The sequence below is a fragment of the Micropterus salmoides genome, unplaced genomic scaffold (assembly GCF_014851395.1).
Source record: "Micropterus salmoides isolate LMB-PRFRI ecotype aquatic unplaced genomic scaffold, ASM1485139v1 Ms_hic_scaffold_4282, whole genome shotgun sequence".
Classification (NCBI taxonomy): domain Eukaryota; kingdom Metazoa; phylum Chordata; class Actinopteri; order Centrarchiformes; family Centrarchidae; genus Micropterus; species Micropterus salmoides.
This window is the reverse complement of record NW_024043687.1, coordinates 1-15,395: the sequence shown is the minus strand read 5'-3', so window position 1 is coordinate 15,395 and position 15,395 is coordinate 1. Positions and strand designations below refer to the sequence as shown.

General features: G+C 48.0%; 1 long non-coding RNA gene and 1 pseudogene across 1 annotated transcript; both read right to left on the bottom strand.

Annotated features, from left to right (window-relative positions):
• Nucleotides 1-511: 511 nt before the first annotated feature.
• LOC119887717 lies at nt 512-11,611 on the bottom strand (annotated as a pseudogene).
• A 2,171-nt stretch (nt 11,612-13,782) lies between these two features.
• On the bottom strand, nt 13,783-14,689 carry LOC119887719. Its single transcript, XR_005441800.1, has 2 exons — nt 14,241-14,689; nt 13,783-14,180 (listed from the first exon to the last, which is right to left on the bottom strand). It is a non-coding gene; the product is annotated as an uncharacterized LOC119887719 (long non-coding RNA).
• Between the last annotated feature and the right edge of the window lie 706 nt (nt 14,690-15,395).

The window sequence follows — 15,395 nt, the reverse complement described above, 5'->3', positions numbered from 1 at the left end:
TAGTAAGATGTGCCTGCAGAGGTGGGTTCTAGAGATGTGCAGATTAAATGGATCTGAGCTCCCCTGGCTACAATCTCAACCAACCATCAAATTCCAGCAATAAGAAAAATAGTTGGTCTTTTACGTGAAGAGTTTCATTTCTGGTGCTGAAACATTTGCAGTAGAAAAACAAAACACCACTTAATTTTCAGTTAAAATACGTTGTAATGTGCATTACTGAAATATTACCAAAATTTTATTAGAATACGTTATATTACTGTGTTACAAAAAGCAGTACATTACCATAACTGCGTTACTTTTGTAACGTGCAACTCCCAACAAAGGTGTTAATGTATATAGAATCTATATATTAATGTGAGTAAATGTATACATATATATAAATGTGTGGTAATGTTTTTAAAATATATATTAGCTCACAGGAGCGATTAGATCTCCAATGATGGAAGTTTGCATTTTGAAATGAAAGGGGAAAATATGCAAGTTATGACCTTATAAAGCCTTTCCTGCTCACCTGTGCCTCGCCTCCAGGTGTGTCACCCTGTTTCTTCATAAGATGGCTCTCTGAAAGAAAGAAATGAAACAGCAAACTGATGGTACCTGGGGCGAGTTCAGCACCAACAAAATGTTGCAAACCGTTTTGAGATTGAACTCACCTCTGGTGTGTACCAGAGAGTGAAACTGATTGGCTGATGGCACCTGATTAGTTAGCAGAGAGTGAAGCTGATTGGCTGATGGCACCTGATTAGTTTAGCAGAGAGTGAAGCTGATTGGCTGATGGCACCTGATTAGTTTAGCAGAGAGTAAAGCTGATTGGGTGATGGCACTGATTAGTTTAGCAGAGAGTAAAGCTGATTGGCTGATGGCACCTGATTAGTTTAGCAAGAGTGAAGCTGATTGGCTGATGGCACCTGATTAGTTAGCAGAGAGTGAAGCTGATTGGCTGATGGCACCTGATTAGTTTAGCAGAGAGTGAAGCTGATTGGCTGATGGCACCTGATTAGTTTAGCAGAGAGTAAAGCTGATTGGCTGATGGTACCTGGTTCATATTTGCAGATGAAATTGTGTTTCATGTTGCAGCGGTCGTCGTTCCATTGGTAGAGATAAGCCCCGCCCAGACCAGGAAGTGCAGTTGGCTGATGGTACATCACAACGCAGGCCTCTCCTCCGCAGGACGGCTCGTCGAAATACCAGTTCCTACAACATCATCATTAGTCCTTGGCTGTATGCTAAGCCCCGCCCCCCTTAGTGTTTCTCTGCCCTGCAGGTGTGCAGTTTGTCCGTTATTGTCAGATATTTCACACTCGACCTTCTGATGCCTATTTTAGGAGTGTGTCACTGCACATATTCTTTTTTTATTCAACATTGAAGTCAATTTAATATTATATATTTTATGTTTATTGGTATGCACCAAGTCACCAGAGAAAATTCCTTGCATGTATAAACCTACTTGGTGATAAAGCCGATTCTGCAACTTTCTCCAAACTACCTCAACAAATAAATAACAAAAAGTTCTAATCACCTAGAGCTGGAGTGACAACCTGATCATCCTGTTTATGTTTGTGGGGCTTCAAGTCAATCAAGTGATGCAGCATTAACATCACACTCACCTGAAGGGGGCTAGACTGCCGTCGGTCCAGTAGTAGAGCTGTGGACAGGAAGTGAAGGTGTTGCTAAGTTCAGTGTGATCGACTCCGTCCCTCCGAGTCAGACCGATCCAGAAATCACCATCTGCTATACCTCCCCCTGCTCCACCCACTGCTCCTGAACGCAGCTCCTGGAGACGAGTGGGAAGAAGAGTAAATGAGAGGGGGAACACAAAGAGATGAAGAAGACCTGGGCCATATCTTTACCCGGCACAAAGCGGCGCAGCACCAGTGTCGTTGCTCTTAACAAAAACCTGGTCTGAAATCAATGGCGTAGTATTTCCTGCTATAGGCGGGTTCCAGTTCGGATAAAGCAGGCCTCATTAAGAAAGACCCTGTGTGCATTTACGCACACGGCACATGATTATTTAAATCTCCCGACACGCCGACAGGATCGGTCAGGATCTAATGTTAATTCTTGTTCTGTGTTCTCTACACATCCAAAAAGTTTTCACACACAGTCCACGTTCATCCAGTGAAACTAATCAATGAAGAGACTAAATACAACCCTTGTGGAGTTGGACACGCCATTGACCGTGCACTACAGATCATTTAAATAGGTTCCCATGTGTCCGTCTCACCTGCAGCAGGTTTTCGATGTCTCTCTGCTCGTCCGGGCTCTCGATGCTAAGCAGTGACCGCTGTCCATCTTGCAGGCCTGATTTGCCTCTTGGAAGGCGACACGGCTCTTAACGTCATGGAAATATGCAATCTTATAGCAGGGATGCTCTGGACCACCCAAACACACGTCTGACCTGAGAGAGGAAGACAGTCATTGTCAATATAGTCCAACTTTGGGTTGGTTGACACTTAGGCCTTAACTAGGAAGCTTGCTTCATGCTTAATCTTTCATGCTTTGTTCTTTCTTGGTTTCCGACTCGGAAGCTTGGCTCTTTCTTGGTTTCCGACTCGGGAGCTTGGCTCTTTCTTGGTTTCTGACTCGTAAGCTTGGCTCTTTCTTGGTTTCTGACTAGGGAGCTTGGCTCTTACTAGAATGTTTGGCTTTTTCTTGGTTTCTGACTAGGGAGCTTGGCTCTTACTAGAAAGTTTGGCTCTTTCTTGGCTTCTGACTAGGGAGCTTGGCTCTTACTAGGATGTTTGGTTTTTCCTTGGTTTCTGACTCGGAAGCTTGGCTTTTTCTTGGTTTCTGACTAGGGAGCTTGGGTCTTACTAGGAAGCTTGGCTTTTTCTTGGTTTCTGACTAGGGAGCTTGGCTCTTTCTTGGTTTCTGACTTGGAAGCTTGGCTCTTTCTTGGTTTCTGACTAGGGAGCTTGGGTCTTACTAGGAAGCTTGGCTCTTTCTTGGTTTCTGACTCGGAAGCTTGGCTCTTTCTTGGTTTCTGACTCGGAAGCTTGGCTCTTTCTTGGTTTCTGACTCGTAAGCTTGGCTCTTTCTTGGTTTCTGACTAGGGAGCTTGGCTCTTTATTTGTTTCTGACTAGGGAGCTTGGCTCTGTCTTGGTTTCTGACTAGGGAGTTTGACTTTTTCTTGGTTTCTGACTAGGGAGTTTGGCTCTTTCTTGGTTTCTGACTTGGAAGCTTGGCTCTTTCTTGGTTTCTGACTAGGGAGCTTGGGTCTTACTAGGAAGCTTGGCTCTTTCTTGGTTTCTGACTCGGAAGCTTGGCTTTTTCTTGGTTTCTGACTCGGAAGCTTGGCTCTTTCTTGGTTTCTGACTAGGGAGTTTGGCTTTTTCTTGGTTTCTGACTAGGGAGTTTGGCTCTTTCTTGGTTTCTGACTAGGGAGTTTGGCTCTTACTAGGGAGCTTGGCTCTTTCTTGGTTTCTGACTAGGGAGCTTGGCTCTTTCTTGGTTTCTGACTCGGAAGCTTGGCTCTTTCTTGGTTTCTGACTCGGAAGCTTGGCTCTTACTAGGAAGCTTGGCTCTTTCTTGGTTTCTGACTAGGGAGCTTGGCTCTTACTAGGATGTTTAGCTTTTTCTTGGTTTCTGACTCGGAAGCTTGGCTCTTTCTTTGTTTCTGACTCGGGAGCTTGGCTCTTACTAGAATGTTTGGCTCTATCTTGGTTTCTGACTCAGAAGCTTGGCTCTTTCTTTGTTTCTGACTCGGGAGCTTGGCTCTTACTAGGAAGCTTGGCTCTTTCTTGGTTTCTGACTAGGGAGCTTGGCTCTTACTAGGATGTTTAGCTTTTTCTTGGTTTCTGACTTGGAAGCTTGGCTCTTTCTTTGTTTCTGACTCGGGAGCTTGGCTCTTACTAGAATGTTTGGCTCTTTCTTTGTTTCTGACTCGGGAGCTTGGCTCTTACTAGAATGTTTGGCTCTATCTTGGTTTCTGACTCGGAAGCTTGGCTTTTTCTTGGTTTCTGACTCGGAAGCTTGGCTCTTTCTTGGTTTCTGACTCGGAAGCTTGGCTCTTTCTTTGTTTCTGACTCGGGAGCTTGGCTCTTACTAGAATGTTTGGCTCTATCTTGGTTTCTGACTCGGAAGCTTGGCTCTTTCTTTGTTTCCTGACTCGGAAGCTTGGCTCTTTCTTTGTTTCTGACTCGGGAGCTTGGCTCTTTCTTTGTTTCTGACTCGGGAGCTTGGCTCTTACTAGAATGTTTGGCTCTTTCTTGGTTTCTGACTCGGGAGCTTGGCTCTTTCTTGGTTTCTGACTCGGGAGCTTGGCTCTTTCTTTGTTTCTGACTCGGGAGCTTGGCTCTTACTAGAATGTTTGGCTCTTTCTTTGTTTCTGACTCGGAGCTTGGCTCTTTCTTTGTTTCTGACTCGGGAGCTTGGCTCTTACTAGAATGTTTGGCTCTTTCTTTGTTTCTGACTCGGGAGCTTGGCTCTTTCTTTGTTTCTGACTCGGGAGCTTGGCTCTTACTAGAATGTTTGGCTCTTTCTTGGTTTCTGACTCGGAAGCTTGGCTCTTTCTTTGTTTCCTGACTCGGAAGCTTGGCTCTTTCTTTGTTTCTGACTCGGGAGCTTGGCTCTTTCTTTGTTTCTGACTCGGGAGCTTGGCTCTTACTAGAATGTTTGGCTCTTTCTTGGTTTCTGACTCGGGAGCTTGGCTCTTTCTTGGTTTCTGACTCGGGAGCTTGGCTCTTTCTTTGTTTCTGACTCGGGAGCTTGGCTCTTACTAGAATGTTTGGCTCTTTCTTTGTTTCTGACTCGGGAGCTTGGCTCTTTCTTTGTTTCTGACTCGGGAGCTTGGCTCTTACTAGAATGTTTGGCTCTTTCTTTGTTTCTGACTCGGGAGCTTGGCTCTTTCTTTGTTTCTGACTCGGGAGCTTGGCTCTTACTAGAATGTTTGGCTCTTTCTTGGTTTCTGACTAGGAAGCTTGGCTCTTTTTTGGTTTCTGACTACTCGTCATCCTTCTCCCTCCATCTATACCAAGTAGACTTCTTGACTATATTTGTGATGTGACTGTATCACTGTACATAGAGACAGTATGGCTGGTATCTTTACATCAGTCACTGTGAGAAAACTACAGCAACAAAACACTGGCAGTGTGTGTTACAGTGTGTGTGTGTGTGTGTGTGTGTGTGTGTGTGTGTGTATGCCCAGTGAATAGCTGCAGTGATTAATACTCAGTCTGGTTAAAACAGCCTCGCACACACTCAGAGCTACTTTAAGTGATTAGCTGGATTCTCTTCTGCACCATCATCACTTTACTGTTAAAGCCACTAAAGAGCTCCATATATATCTGTCTGCTATCAGCCCGTCTCCCTCTCTCTCCCTCCGTCTCTCTCTCTCAAACTCAGATTTGCTGTATTAGCGTGCCCGTTATTCAGGGCAGTGCTGCCAACACACGATACAACTCAAAGAAGACAACAGACGGTTTGTACTACATGCTGTTCTCCAGTGAAAGGACTGTAAAAGCACCAATCACTGAAAATCAAAGCACATTAATATACATTATAAGATATAGTTAAATCATTCATCGTAAGAAAAGAGATGAAATCAATGTTTTTAGGGAGCTCAGTATGGTTTCATGTGATTTCTCTTGAAGTGGGAAGGATTAATAAACACTCTAACCCGGAGTCCTGAATGGACATTTAGTAGTATTAGAAGCTGGAGTGGTAGTTGAAACAAAGACAGATGAGCAACAGCATGCAACATTTTAACACTGTGACTCTTTAAAATTAAAACCTTGAGGGGAAATATGGACAAAAGACAGCTAAATTAAATATTAACAAAACGCTAACATCAGCTGAACTGTCAAATTAAAACGACTCAGGTCCTGTTAACAGATTTAAAATGGAACAGAGCAGAACGTTACTCTACTCTCTGTTTAACAGACTTTGGCTGAATGAACACATATATATAACTAAAGGGATAACACGTATTTAATGGTTCAAATGTTTCTTTAAATAAGAAAAACAGCATTACAGGTTATACAGCTGAACGTGGGCTCCCCCAAGTTTGGGTTGAAATGACTGATTCTAATATATTGAGGCGTTTTAATGGATTATCAGCATATTTAAGTTTTCTTTAAAGGGTAAAAAAACTTAAAACATAAGATCCTGGGATTTTCAGCTTTAAGGTAAATGATGGGTTTACTAATTGGTAAAAAACCTTTAATGCACACGATGCTTGAAATCTATAATCCATTACTGATGATTAACCTCAGGTATGGGATGGACTTCATGCAATTTGATCTCATTTAAAAGTTAAAAAACAACCAGAAACCGATAAATAAATAAAAATTTACTCATTAATTAGTTTGGGCTCAACACAACAACAGCACTGACGGTAAAAGAAAGAGTAAATTACATCTTTACTTCATTTCTGAACTCACCGCTCACCACCCGCGCTCCACCCCCCCGGGCGACCATCGACGCCATGACGACCCCGAGGGTTACCTGCATCACGGAGCAAAACACCGTCATTCTGGAGGTTTGTTTGTTTGTTGTCTTAGCGAAAAAAGTAAATAAAGTGTCTCTTCGGGCGTCGATGGTTACGTCTCCGTAAAGGTTTGATTTTCTCACAAAAGTCCAAAATCAAAGCTCTGGAGTCGTTTTCTGCCTTTATGTCCATTTTCCTCTTCCTCACTTCCTGTTGTCTCTGCTCCCTCTGATGTGAAGCGTGAGGAGGAGAGAGCGTTTCTGCTGCTCACGCCGACTCCCCCTCTCTCTCCTCCCTCTCTCTCTCCCTCCCTCTCATCGATCGGCCCCTCACAGCCCCAGATGTAACCTCCTCTTTCATTAAGCCCTGGGGGGCCACACACACAGTTTAATTCACTTACACGCAGGAAGCTGATTGGTTCCCAGCAGAGCCGCTGATCAATAGATGAAAACTCACAGTTCCTCTGATGCTCGCCGTTAAGACAAACACTTCAGATCTCGGTCTCCACATCGATCCATGTGGAGCCGGTTCCCTCCCGTCACGCCTCACACCTGAGGACAGGTAGATATCTGGGTTGGAGTCTCAGGCGCTGAAGAGGATCCTCGTCTTCATCAGGACTGTACGGGCACATCAGAGGCGTCACTCGCTTGTTTCTGGTCTTCCAGCTTCATAATGACGCAGAGATGTGCCTGATGTCGGCGGAGGTTCATCCAGCTCATGGTTACATTACATTTATTCATTTATTTTAACGCTTTTATCCAAAGCAACTTACAATCGCTGTACATGTCAGAGGTCACACGCCTCTGGAGCAACGAGGGGTTTAGTGTCTTGCTCAGGGACACAATGGTGGATGTCTCACCAAAGGCAGGCATCTTCTCTATGCGCCATCACCACCCACAAAGGTTACCAAACGAAGGTTAAAATGAAAAGCAGCTGGACCCGGCTGAAGAGACTAGAAGACGCCCCCGTCCCTCTTCTGAGAGGCTTCTTCAGTTCTGACTGTATTATGGACTCTTTGACCTCTGTGGCGTCGCTGCGTCTTCAACCAGGTCCCGCTGCTATTTACTTTAACCTTCTTTGGAAAAGATGCGCATCTCTTCGTTCCTTTGACGTTGACGTTCATTTATAAACCAATCAGTGTCGAGCACGGGGGGACGCAGCCCAGATAGATGATGACAGGCAGTACGTCATGTAAAGTTCTTCAGTGCGCTCATGTAGGGCTGGACAATTAACGAAACCGACGGAATTTCACCACGTCGGCTATTAATAAATATTTTCCCTGCAGCGTGTTCATGTACTTTCCCCTTAAAAACATACTACTGTGGGTGTGGTCACGTGACTCCGCCCCGTCCAGTCCTGCTGAGTCAGGCCGAGGTTACCTGCTGGCGCTAACATCCACGTTACTGCCGCTCGCTCTCATTCGCTCCACCACTCACTCGTTACGGACACTCAAGACCTGACGTTAACCCCGCTGCTCTGATGACAGCGGCTGTCAGGTAGATGGCCTTTGGTAAACGAGGAGAGGAAGCTAGCAAAGCGCGTGTCGTCTGCTCGCACAGTGCGAGGTGAAAATCAGTAGTTCCGCACTGAGTTTTGTGTCGATCGACGTTGCAAACCTGAGATATGACATCACATCCTGTTTTTAGCAAACATTTGTTATCGGATCAAAATTCCCTCAGAGATCTGGTGCCGATCGAAATTATGAAATGGGTGTGGCCTATACGAGAGTCAGCTCGAACGCGTGGATGTAAGGTTTTCGATATGCGCCTTCCGCTAATAGCGCCGCCTAGAGGTAAAAGTGTGCGAATGTTTTCACCTGCCGTTGCTGTGGTGACCTTTCTGCAGCACTTACCGTCTTGGCCGCGACCTGGAAGAATAAAAATCATAAAAATCCAACGAAAACATCTGTGAACATTTCAGTAGGGTTAATAAGGGGCCCAGGTTAGCCGTGCACTGGACACAGACAGAAAATGAGGTCGAGGTTTTTCATCGCCTCCAGCCAGACCAACCAAACCGCTGACATCATCACTGCCATCATCACCATCAGCCTGTCATTTCTGCAGCTGAAGCTAAAAAGAGTTTTTGCCGCTGGGCTCTCAGTGTCTCAGCTGTAGTACCAGAAGTATCGATGGCAGTAATACTACGAGAGAAAAGTACCTCGTAGTACCAAACGCTGTGTTCAGGGGAAGGAAACAAACCCTTTAATGTTTCTCTGAGCTCCTGTTATTGATTTGAGGTGATCATAAACTGAATCATAACACATCTGAAATGACAGCCGCAGCTTTAAACGGCGTGATGGATTTCAGCGCGGCCGCAGATGTTGGGAATCTTTACGATCGTTAGGGAGCGTGGGGGGGGGGGGGGGGGGCAGAAACACTTTATTGTTCCTCTGATGGAGAACGGAGATCAATAGAAGCCTGAACTGCTCTCAGCGCCGCTCACTAGTCTGGATTGACCGCTTTCAGGCGTGCAGACGGTCCCTGAACGCAGCACGAAAACACTGAACTCACCACCTGTGAAACCTCCGCACACTTTAATATACACACATTTATTTTTTATTTACTTATTTAATGAAATTAATTGTTCTCATGTTCTTTATATGGCAACACTGTTGTCATACATTCATGCCAATAATGAGAAACACATCTTCTCTCCTGACGTTGACACATCGTTCAGAGAATGAAACCATACAACAGCTCGTGGAAATGTTTCAGTGGAAGGAAACCGTTGTTAATTAAGTACAGACGCAGAGACATTAATCAGCTGAGTGAGTACAGACAGTGTGAAGCTGACGTTAAGGCTCTACGGCCTGGTGTTGTACTGCAAGTGTGTTAAAGTGTTCCAGTAATGTGTGTGTGTGTCATCGGATCATTTTACCGACACACTTAGACCCTGACACTCGACCCGAGTCTTTAACACGGTTACGTGAAACAATCAGACGCTTCAGGCTGATGTGTGAACGCGTTAACGAATCACCAAGCCGGACGTCCGGTTTCAGAAAGGCGGTTTAAACTCCTGCTGTGAAGCCGCGGATCACGATCCACGTGCTCACGCTCTTCGGCCCCGGGGACCGCTCTGCCCGTTGACGATTAACACAAGATGATGCTGTTTCAGATGTTTATCGGTCTTCCTGCTCGGCCACACACACAGCTCAGCTGAACGCCACGAGTCAACGAGGGCTTCTGTGACACCACCGGACCACCTGACAGGATCAGCGCTGTTCCTGTGCAGCCGGCAGGCCTCCGTTCAACAGCTTTATCACGTAACAGTCAGCAGGACGTTAGCTAACATTAGCAACATTTTTCTCAACGGAGTGAGTTCTATACTGCGCTGTGATTGGCCAGCTGTGTATTAGGGGCGTGGCTTGTCACTAAACCTGAGTTCATTTGAACTTTACTGGAATTTGTGTCTCATTGAGAGGAAAACTATTTACCCTGAAGAGAGTGAGGGAAGCTTCATTTATTATCCTGCGTAGGGGCTACGTGCGCAGCTACGTGCGCAGCTACGTGCGTGCATCTATACTTGTGTGTCCGTCGTACCGCAATACTACCAAACGCTAGTCTGCGGTAGCGCTACAGCGTCCACTGTGTTGATGTTTGCTAACGAACAATGCTAACAGGGCAGCGGCGTGCTGCCTTCATCATGCAGAGGACAGGGAGGCGGTCCAGAGCCGAGTTAGCTACGTTTTACTGTTCACACTCTTTACTTCATAGCCAGCGTTGTGTCGCAGACGGCGATCACCGCTCTGTGCCGACGCTGTGAGAGAAAAGGTCGCACTGACAGTGGTGGACACAGCAAAGTTTGTGACAGAGGTTCATCCGATCGTCCTCGCTCGCCACGCACGCCTCACGGTAACCACGCCTGACCCGGCGTCAATTCAGCCCGCCTCTACAGCTCCTCCCAGATCAACACTGAGAGTCTGAAAGTGTTTGTTGACCAGAGGCTGAACTCTGACAGGAAGTTCTGAGTTCAGCCGACAGCCACTCACGACCTCACTGTGTGTAAACAAGAGATTTACATAATGAAGTCGTGGAAACACACACACACACACACACACAGTAACACACACACACAGTAACACACACACACACACAGTAACACACACACACACACACAGTAACACACACACACACACACGGTAACACACACAGTAACACACACACACAGTAACACACACACACACACACACAGTAACACACACACACACAGTCACACACAGTAACACACACACACAGTAACACACACACAGTAACACACACACACACACACACACACACACAGTAACACACACACCTGTTAGATCTCTCCCAGTATTGATCGGCTGCAGGCGGCTGATCGTCTCCAGAAACACACTGCACTTACCGCTGATTACCACGCACACGCACTCATGCACACGCACACAGAGGCTTTCCGCTGTGTTATCTGGAGCTGCAGGTCAGGGAGGAGGGTTTGGTCCCTGGTCGTACTGGTCGTACTGGTCTTACTGGTCTAGTTACGGCTGATTTTCCAACCAGGCGTCTGCAGAAGCAGCTCAGCGGGGTTCAGGCGGGATCACCGCATCATCCTGCCAACATTAGCTCCAGAGGAGTTTCACAGCCGCCACAGACTGTATATAGGAAGTGGGCGTAGTCATGGTGACGTCACCCGCTGGGTTGTGGACTGCGGAAGCCTTGAATTTTGGCCGATAGGGCGCCGCTATGTTGAGTTTTTGCAACCAGCGGCACCGGACGCGACCGTATTTGGACGAGAGGGTGCAGCTAGCTAGCTTGATTAGCTAGGTGTAATTCACATTAACTGTGATGTTAGCTGGGATGCTAACTTTAGCTAGCGACAAACAGGCGGCTGGCTGGTTTCACCACGGTTACCTGTCTGCCCTCCTGGCAGCTCGTCCACAGAGGGTTCAGAGCTCAGCGGCCCCTGACCTCCGCCGGCTCCCCGGGGGCCCCAGATCCAAGTCCCTGATGCTGCGTCCAGAGGGACGTCTGCACCATCAGCCTAAACGCCATAATCCAAGCACACGTTCATTCTGGGCCGCTACGCTCCTCCAACGAACGCCGCCTGTCTCTGCCATCGCTTCACACAAAGCGACCTCAGTCCCTGTTCTCATCTGTGACACCACGACGGTGGAACGAGCTGCCGCACGCCATCGGAGCAGCGGCGTCCCTCTCTCTAACCTCTGACATCACTTCCTGTGCTCTTCTTCTTCTGTCTATTCGTAAACCCTTCTTCCTCCTCCGACCTCTGCAGAGTGCGAGAGGAGCTTTTCTGTAACGCAAACCGTGAACCTGATTGGAGGGACCCTTGAGCGTCCTCCAGGACCGTAGAGACCCCCCTCAAGGGACTCCTGGAGGCCTGCTTCGTAGTTTTTGAAGCGCACACACACAGAACGGTAATTTGTGTGTCAGTCGCACACAGACACGATGTTCTGTCAGAGAGCTGCAGATCAATAAAGTTTCTCTAAATTTGTAAATGTGGATTTATGAGGTCGATTCTGTCCGAGCGTCCAATCAGCTGGCAGCCGCTCAGACTGCATGATGTCACATTAACTCTGAAAGCTCTGCAATACGACCGGCTGTGAAAATCAATGTGCATTAACACACATCCTCCTCTGTGGTCCTGGAACCTGCTCAAGGCCCTGGAATCTCTCTCATGACTAACTTTTATTTCATGTCTTTATATTTATGTAGGTCCTGGAATACCTGGAAAACTACTTTACAATAAAGCTGCGTCTGATTTAGATGAAAGCTACACAAACACCTTGAAGACCTCCTGGAACCTCCTTAGACCTTGAAGGACTTCTCTGACCTCTTCACAGCAGAACCCCTTAAAGACCCTTCAGAGACCCACAACGAACCCTGGAACCTGTTTGCTGGAAACTCCTTAGAAACCCGACTCCTGGAAACGTTTTAAAGGCCTTGAAGCCTTGAAACGTCTCTCACCAACACAGTCAGCAGGACGAGCTTCCAAACCGCTCTCCTCCTCAGAGGCAGAATCCTTGCACAGTTTCTAGTGGACTTTCAGGAGTTTCAAGGAGTCCTTGAGAAGGCCGATGTCATCCTTGGGCAGTTCAGATCAGGTCTGATTCCAGGAGTCATTAGTTTTAGGGAGATATTTAGTAGTTTCCAGGCGTCAGGAGGTTCCAGGGCCCCTTGCACAGTTTCTAGTGGACCTTCAAGAGTTTCAAGGAGTCCTTGAGAAGGATGTCCGGTCAGACTCCAGGAGTCCTTATTTTGGGGGAGTTCTGTAGAAGTTAGGTCTTTGGAGGTTCCAGGTGTCCTTGAAGAGTTTGTCCGTGTGGAGGTTTGGGCAGTTTCTACTGGATTCCAGGGGCCTTGAGAAACATGTAGAGATCCTTGAGTATTTCGTCCGATTCCAGGGTTCATGAAGAGGTTTCGGGGGACTTTAAGCAGTTTGTAGTGGTCCTTGAGAAGATCTTGGGAGGGGATTTAGTGGTGATGAATGAAATCAGGGAGATTCCAGGAGCCTTGAATAAGGCTGCGTTCAGCCTGCAGGCCAATGTGACTCAGACCTGATCTCAGAAACAGGCCTGAGTCACATGGAATCTTTTCCAGTTCGGAACTGGGCCACTTCCAGATGTGGTCCAAATCCGAAACGGATCGGCTCTTTTTAAAAGCGACCCGAGTCTGGACCCTGACTGTCGAGCAGCTGTTCTGCTGCAGACGAGCTGAACGAAAAGCCTTCATCAAACACGTGTTTCTCTTCCTCCTCGCTACCATCTGACACCTGAAATCCTCCGGACCGCAGCTCTGCTGAGTTACCTGCATGCTGCCTTCAGGTTTGCAAAGTGAAAGAGCTGCTACGGTGATGTGGAGACGGAGCTCAGGTCAAACCCGTTACCCATTTTTTTGCCACTTGTTTCTTCAGAAAGGCTTTAAGCCTGGAATACTCGGAGGGCAGATCTGGATTTATGTTCCACCATCATTTCCAACAGTTTCCTCCTTCTGCCGTGTGAGGCGCCGTTTCTCTCCTCTTTCTGTGCGTCCGCGTGGTTCAGAGTTTACTGACTGTCAGCTCTGTTTGTTAGAGATCACAGCCTTCGCTCGGGAAGTGGCGTCCGCACGTTTCCAGCCCTGTTCTGTACGAACGCACCGTTTAGAAATGAGACCCCGATCCTGAGCTACACCAGGGTTAAAATGTCCGTATGACATCATATTGGCAGAACTTTAAAAGAGCCGGAGAGTCCGACACTGAGCAGCTGTCGTCCCCGTGCGGGTTCCCTGAAGCTCCTCTGAGACCTGGTTCACAGTCCGGAGGATTTACTGCTCCTGTTAGCCAGCGAGCTAACGAGCTAACGAGCTACCCGGATCACAACAAACACGTCGGCTCTTCAGTCTGTGGGTTTAAAAGATTTATTGAAGATGAAATGACACAAAGACACAATGACGCAACCTCCTGGCTGCTGTCACCTGACCGTGACGTCACCTGACCGTGACGTCACGCAGGTGAGTTACACATCGACATGACGACAGACGTCACCTGACGGCTCCTGGAGACTACATCAGGCCGTTTAAATAAATAGCAACACGTTCCAGGTCGCCTGGAGAGAAACTGGAAATATCGAGTCTGTCCTGACGGGTCACACGTCACCAAGTTCATAGTGTTCCTCCAGGACTTTCAAGGTCTGGCCTGGAAGCCTAAAAAAGAAAAAGTAAAAGAAAACTCCTCCTGCTGGTTATTTCTCTGTAATCCAAAGTATTCCAGGATGTTTCCATGCAGTTTGTTCAGTCTGTCCTGGAGCTGAACCTGGAACTGAACCTGGAGCTGAACCTGGAGCTGAACCTGGAGCTGAACCTGGAGCTGAACCTGGAACTGAACCTGGAACTGAACCTGGAGCTGAACCTGGAGCTGAACCTGGAACTGAACCTGGAACTGAACCTGGAACTGAACCTGGAGCTGAACCTGGAGCTGAACCTGGAACTGAACCTGGAACTGAACCTGGAGCAGTTTTAAAGACATGAACCTAAATAAAATCAGCTGGTTAATAAAAGTCGTCCTGAGAGAAACTAAAACAGTAAAAACACAAAAACCTGATTGTCTCTAAAACAAACTGTCCGTCACTGAGGGGGCGGGGCCCCGTCCCGCTCAGCCCTCCAGCTGCCACTGCTGTGCCTCGGAGGCGTCGCATATCGCCATGGAGACGTAACCCTTGGGCCCGACCGGCTGAGCAACGGAGAGACACTGGCCCACGGAGACCTGGTAGAGCCGGCTCGACTTCTGCAGGAGAGAGAGAGAGAAGAGGTTCAGTGCTTCCCCACAGAAGTCTGAGACTAAGGGGACCAGGGGGCCAGGGGACCAGGGGGCCAGGGGACCAGGGGACCAGGGGGCCAGGGGGCCAGGGGACCAGGGGACCAGGGGACCAGGGGGCCAGGGGGCCAGGGGACCAGGGGACCAGGGGGCCAGGGGACCAGGGGACCCGGCTCCTGTGTGACCGGTGTGGCCTGTCGGGGCCACTTGAACGTGTGGTGCTCAGAAACGCACCCAACTATTCACTATCCGCTCGGTCTTTATTTAACGCTGCAACAGGACAGAACAGAGCCCGACTCAGCAGAGCGCCACACGGGGGAACAGCAGAGCGCCACACGGGGGAACCTTCCTCACTCTTCAGCAGAGCGAGGGAGGTTTAAGAATTTAAACCCCCCTGTAGAAAACGCTGTCCTGATCTGGTGCCGCTCCGCAGAGAAATCGCGCTCACGCCTCTCTTCAGACTGTGACCTCGGCTGTGCCGCCTCCCTGGAACCAGCCCCCGGCCTCATCTGTCACTACCGCAGGTCACATCTAACCCGCCTCGTGTCAGTGTCATTTACCCACACTGCTCTCTGGTCCCTGGACATGAGCAGATGGACAGAGACCAGGTATAGACTACACAAACATGACGCGGCAGGCGAGGGAACGACGAACAGCGCTCTGCTCGTCTCACATCCCAGGCCGCGGCTCAGCTGATTGGTC